Below are 6,462 nucleotides of genomic sequence, written 5' to 3'. Positions count from 1 at the left end.
CAACCTGCTTGTTTTATATTCAATCCACTTAAATTAGTAAAAAAGCATTTTTTTTACAGTGACAGGGAAATGAGGAGCTGTTTGTTTTTGACGTCGTGTGATTGAGGGTTTCTTATATAAACCATAATGAGAGAGGAGAAGACTATAGTGGTGTGTTTCATCCCAGCAAGCTGTTTGCAGGGTGTCCATTGGGTCCTAAAAGTCTTCAATCTCAAAAGCTAAATTTAAGGCTTTAAAAGACTTAAATCTATTAAAATATTGTGTTGTAGGTCTTAAATCTTTTTTTAACACGTCTTAACTTTCCTTTTTTCGTTTATTGCTACCCAATCTGGCCATAAAATCATATGTAGTCATAAAATCACCAACAATCCTAATTTCAATAAAACTTTTAACTTCTTATTTAAAAATTGCATTTTAAGCATATTTACAATGGTGGTTTAATTACTTTCCTTACAGTAACATTTGTTTAAAAGTTCTTTATGTATTTACTGCTGAGGACACAAAGCAATATTTTTATTACTAAATTATTATTATTATAATATTATTAAATTAATTAAATTATAATAATTTTTGGATAGAGCAGCTGATAATCTTTTCAAACTGGGATATTCGAAAAAAGAATCCCTAGTAATTAGCCGTATAGTTGTATAGGTCTGAACATTTAATTTATATGGTCTTAAATGTCTTAAATTAAACTTGGTGAAACCTGCGGAAACCCTGCTTGTGTAATGGGCAGTGACTGTTCTGCTTTTCCAATTGTTTTCACATACTTAGCTTCTTTTTTTTTTCTTCTTTTTTAATTTAAGCATTTTGAATAGCAGTTAATCATATATAGTTAAAAGTTGAATTATTAGCCTTTTTAAAGTTTTTCTTTTTTTTTAATTTTCCCAAATTTTCTTCTGGAGAAAATCTTATTTGTTTTATTTTAGCTAGAATAAAAGCAGTTTTTTTACGCTATTTTAAGGTAAAAAATATTAGCCCCTTTAGACTTTTTTTTTTTTCGTTAGTCTACAGAACAAACCATCGTTATGCAATAACTTGCCTAAATACCCTAACCTCCCTAGTTAACCTAATTAACCTAGTTAAGCCTTTAAATGTCACTTTAAGTTATACAGAAGAGTCTTGAAATATATCTAGTCAAATATCATTTACTGTCATCATAACTATTTGAAATGACTTATTAAAACTAATATGATTAGAAATGTGTTGAAAACATCTTCTCTCCGTTAAGCAGAAATTGGGGAAAAAAATAAACAGGGCTAATAATTCAGACGGGCTAATAATTCTGACTTGAGCTATATACATTATTATTCTGTTCATCAAGCTAGCATATATATTAATGAAATCAAATATTTAAATACTTTTTTATTACATATTTATTAATTACTTTTTGTATGTGGTTTTAAATGAAATTATCACTCCATTCATTATTGCTTTTATTACTATGTATAACTATATATTATAACTATCATTAATAATAATAATATTAAACATAACAATAATAATTTAATATTAAAGTAATTTCTGAACGATCATGTGACTGAAGACTGGAGTAATGAAGCTGAAAATTCATCTTTAAAATTACTGGAATAAATTTTTAATTATAAAATACCTATGAACAGTTATTTTATAGTGCAATAGCATTTTACAATTTGGTCTGTATTTTAATAAAATAAATACAGCCTTGGTTAGCAGCATAAGCTTTTTAAATGTTTTTTGAAACATTTAAAAATCTTACATATACCTATATATATATATATATATATATATATATATATATATATATATATACATATATATATATATATATATATATATATATATATATATATATATATGTATGTGTGTGTGTGTGTGTGTGTGTGTGTGTGTGTGTGTGTGTGTGTGTGTGTGTATGTATGTATGTATGCATGTATGTATAATGCAAAAATAACATTACTGAACTATATATATATATGTATATATATATATATATATATATATATATATATATATATATATATATATATATATATATATATATATATATATATATATATGTATATATGTATGTATGTATATTTTTTCATCCATTAAATACAAAAGATGTTTTAAATAGTTCACGCTGCTTCTTTTCATAAATAAGTAACTTAGTTACTTAGTAAATTACTGATGTCAAAACATTTGGCCTTTAAAAAAACATTTTTTTTTTTTAATTTTTACATTTATTTTTACAAATTTAAAGTATGCATATAAATCATATGTGTTTATTTACAATATTCATCAAAACTTTGAAATCAGTATGATTTGTAATGCTTTTAAAAAGAAGTGTATCCTTCTCTCCAAGGCTGGATTTATTTGATCCAAAATAGTTAAAAAGTTGAAATGTTAGTTTTTTTTTTTCAATTGAATGTATTTTCTAGATTTATTTATCAGCACCATTACTTCATTTTTCAGCGTCACACAATCCTTTAGAAATCCTCAGGACAAAAAGGGACTTTAAAGCAATATAACAAAAAAGTTTCACATTAATTCATATAATTTTCATGCTAAATCCTATTCTATCAAATGTTTTAGTAAAATCCAAACTTCAGATCTACTGCCTCCCCTAAAATCCCATATCACTGTAATTCGACTATACAGTACATCCCCCACTAAGTTCATTCCTCACTACAGTAATTCTGTCCTGTCCCTCTGCCAAGAATACATTTTGATGGATTGTTTTTTTTAGTGCTCCTCAAACCCTCGACCTTCCTCCAGGTCTTTTAGCCATTGTTGGCCCCAAGAGCACCTTCTCCTCCCTCCGCGGCCAGACTTCTCACTCCTCCACCCCCCAGCAAACTCCCACGTCACCACATTCTTGTGCTTTCGCCTGTCATCACAACCCCAATCACATCCCAGAGAGAGCAAACTCAACCAGACGCCAAAACCAACACACTCTTAACATTGAATTCACATTATAGCGTTTGACTTTGTACTTTGCTAATGATGCTTTGCTTAAGATCACTGTTTAATATTTAAATCATAGTGATTGGATATCCTTCTCTTTTTTTATTGGATTTATATTTCTTCTGAAGGTTTTATGTGGATATTTCCCTGAACAGGCCTCTCTGTAATGTCGACTGAAAGGCCGGAGTTGCAACAGAACACCATAAAGGGGTGAATTCTTCAAACGCTGTGACTCTTTCTGCTTTTACTCTGACCAGACACACACACACAGATAACATGAATGTGAGGTCGCTTATCCCAATTACAAGCAGAAGTGCCTTTTAATCTTGAAGGAATGTTCTGGGTTCAACAAAAGTGAAGCTATAGTCTCTGGACAGCATCTGCTGTGTGTTGAGGAAAAACACAGAAAACTATTTTGCTGTCTGAAAATGACTGTTGTGTGTTTGTTAGAGTTTCTACAATTAGTTTACCATAATAAAATATTTAAATGTTGCCTAAAAAATTGAGCTACAGAAGCAAAATTAGAATAAAATGAGAAAAAAAGTTTAAAAACAAATAAATAAAACTAAATTACTGTACTTAAACATAAACAAACCAAAATGTAACATTTCAACATATTAATGACTGAAGCACAAAGCATACAAATAAAGATGTAAAAAAACTAATACAATAAATTAACTAAATTTCAAATGAAAAAACAAATTACTAAAAATAAAAAACGAAAACATACAGAAGTATTAAGGCCATCTTATGCAATTTGTAACTTTTTGATTCAATTTGTATGAATTCGTGTGATATAACTCGAATAATTTAGTACGATTTGCTCAGCCTCCAATGGCAGTTGGGTTAAGGGGCCGGGTTTCAGTGCCATGCTTCCTTTTAAAAATCGTGCATTATCGTACGACTGAACTCGTATGAATCAGCCACTAAAAGGAAAAAAGTAAAATAGCTACTTTCCTCATGAGATCAAGCTGGAATTACTTTTCACAGATAGCAAACAATTTCTAGCTCATTGTAATTTTTTTTTTACTGTTAAAAATCAAAAATGTGAACACAAAGCCTGTCTTAAGTTGCACAGTTATATAGGAACAGCCAACAATACATTGTTATGAACCAAAATGATTATTTATTCCTATATGCAAAAATGAAACATTATTTTTTAAGTAAAGCTCATGGGCTAGATAGAATCTGTGGAAATCTGTGCAATTTCTGTTCAGAATTTTGTAAAAAAAAATCAGTAGATTTATGCTGAATGATTTTGAGAATATCGTAATTAAAAAGTCAATATATTAAATCAAAAATAATAGATTTTTACCTTTCATTTAATGTTTACAATGTAAATCCAATTAGATACACATATTTAGTAAACAAAGCATGTTTCTTATATAATATCTCTACTAAACGACAGAAAATATTACTTTACACACTGTATTGTAAGTAAATCATATGAACATTTTCATCTTAATGAATAAAATTACTGAAATTAATTTAAAACCTAAATAAACATAAATTTACACACATTTACTCAAGTAAATAAATAAACTCAATGATGGGCTAAAAATCTGCAGATTTCTGTGTGTGCCAATTCCGTATGAGCCTACATTTCCTACTCTAAATATATCATGGCCTCAATTTTTGATAAATAATACATATTGCTAATTAATTTAATTAATTAATTAATTGCTTTATTTAGACATATTTAAAAGTGACTTTCTCAGTAATTAGATTTTTTGAACCCTTAGATTCCACCAGATTTTAAAAATTATTTTCCAGATTCAGAATTTTCATCCAGATTTTTTTTTCCAAATCCAAGTCTTTTTCCAGGCATATCTTGGCCATATGTTGTGCTATTCTGAGACACAGCACATCAATGGAAATAATTTGATCAGCTTTTTTCAGATGATGTACAAATCTCAATTTCTTTTTTTTTTTTTTTTTTTTTTTTGTAATTCAGTTTTTATTTCTGAAAATAAAAATATACAGTTTTTACAATCAGAGGAAGACTTTTAACAGCTATTACCCTGTATATATCCCCCACCTCGTTATGTATATATATATATATATATCCAAATTTATGCTCAATTTCGATTATCGAATTAAAAAATAGAATCGTCGATGCTGCCACGCCCCCATGTCACGTCAGCTTGGCTTGCCAAGTGGGAAAAAAACAGGCTTGTTGAAGTGCTTGTTAAACTGCAGAAGCAGGAGACCGTCGACAGAACTTAAACCCTCTCCTCTTTCAATGAAGTCGCCGGTGTGTAAGCATTTTCGATTTCCAGTGAGTTATTTTGACAACTTTCATGTTGTTGACAAAAAAAACAACACAGTTTTGCAAGCTCTGCTATGTACGTATTACGTACAGTTCGTCCGATAGACAACACCGGCATCGCGATCCTCCGCCCACCCCCATTGCAAATCCGCTCGCGAAAAGTACACACTCAGGCCCTGTTTACACTGTCTTTGTTTTTAAATGGCATTTTAGAACGACAACGATTTGACATCCACAGTGGCGTGTAGCATTTCTGAGCAGGACTCGTTCCTCTCTACCTCTGAAAATGCACATCACGTGACCACACTGACAGACATGCTCACAGCCATGGGCTCGAGACAGCAGGTCCAGGCAGTCAGAGGACTGCTTCAATCTTTCACTCACTTGTACTTAGTCATTTTAGCGAACACCTCAGATACTGTTGGCTGGTTCCTGTTGTTTGTGCGTCTTTTTTACCGACGCCATTATAACGACACAGATCACTGCCTATTCACGAGTCCCGAAAAAAAAAGTGATTGACAGGTGGTAATTATATGTGTATCTTGCCTTTATTCATTTACTGTATGATTTGTTTATGGGTAAAACAAAGACCACACAGATCAGGTAGTTTAAATGGTAGGCTACAAATAATTAATTGGTCATTAATTAATTAATTATTCATAATCGAAAATCGAATCGAAAATGTAATCGAATCGAGGATTTGTAGGATCGTGACACCCTTTATATATATATATATATATATATATATATATATATATATATATATATATATATATATATATATATATATATATATATATATATATATATATATAGTTTTTCATATTATCATATGAGCGTTAAGTGTCTGAGATTTCTTTGATGTCACAAATATAGATTTTCCCCACAGTTACAAACCTCAATTAAAAAAAAGACCTTTATGTCTGGTTTTGTTGTCCTGGTTGGCATATTAGTTCAAAATAGTTTTTAGTTAAAGGGGACCTGATATGCAAAATCACTTTTATATAAGGTTTAGACACAGTTGTGTGCCAATAATCAGTGAATATAACCAGCTTCTAATGGTCAAAATGTCTAAATTTAATTTTTTATAATCAGACTTAAAACAATCTGTAGAAAGATTGATATTCTCTTTTGGTTTGTGTCATCTGAAGAAAGCCCCGCCCTTTAGTGATGATCACTTTCTCCCTAGACATTACGCCCCATTCACACCGAGTGTCACTTTGAATAGGTGACGTCAAGTGTTGCCGAACTGAATTGTGGGTTCG

The 6,462-nt window shown here is 30.2% G+C and overlaps 1 long non-coding RNA gene across 1 annotated transcript in view; it reads right to left on the bottom strand.

Annotated features, from left to right (window-relative positions):
* The window catches only part of LOC147842056 (uncharacterized), a 592,784-nt gene that overhangs the window by 114,680 nt on the left and 471,642 nt on the right, over positions 1-6,462 (bottom strand). The window lies entirely within an intron of this gene.

This window comes from Danio rerio, chromosome 10, assembly GCF_052040795.2.
Source record: "Danio rerio strain M-AB ecotype USA chromosome 10, GRCz13ab, whole genome shotgun sequence".
Classification (NCBI taxonomy): Eukaryota; Metazoa; Chordata; class Actinopteri; order Cypriniformes; family Danionidae; genus Danio; species Danio rerio.
Note: the sequence above shows the minus strand (reverse complement) of the source record. Positions and strands in the feature narration are given on the sequence as shown.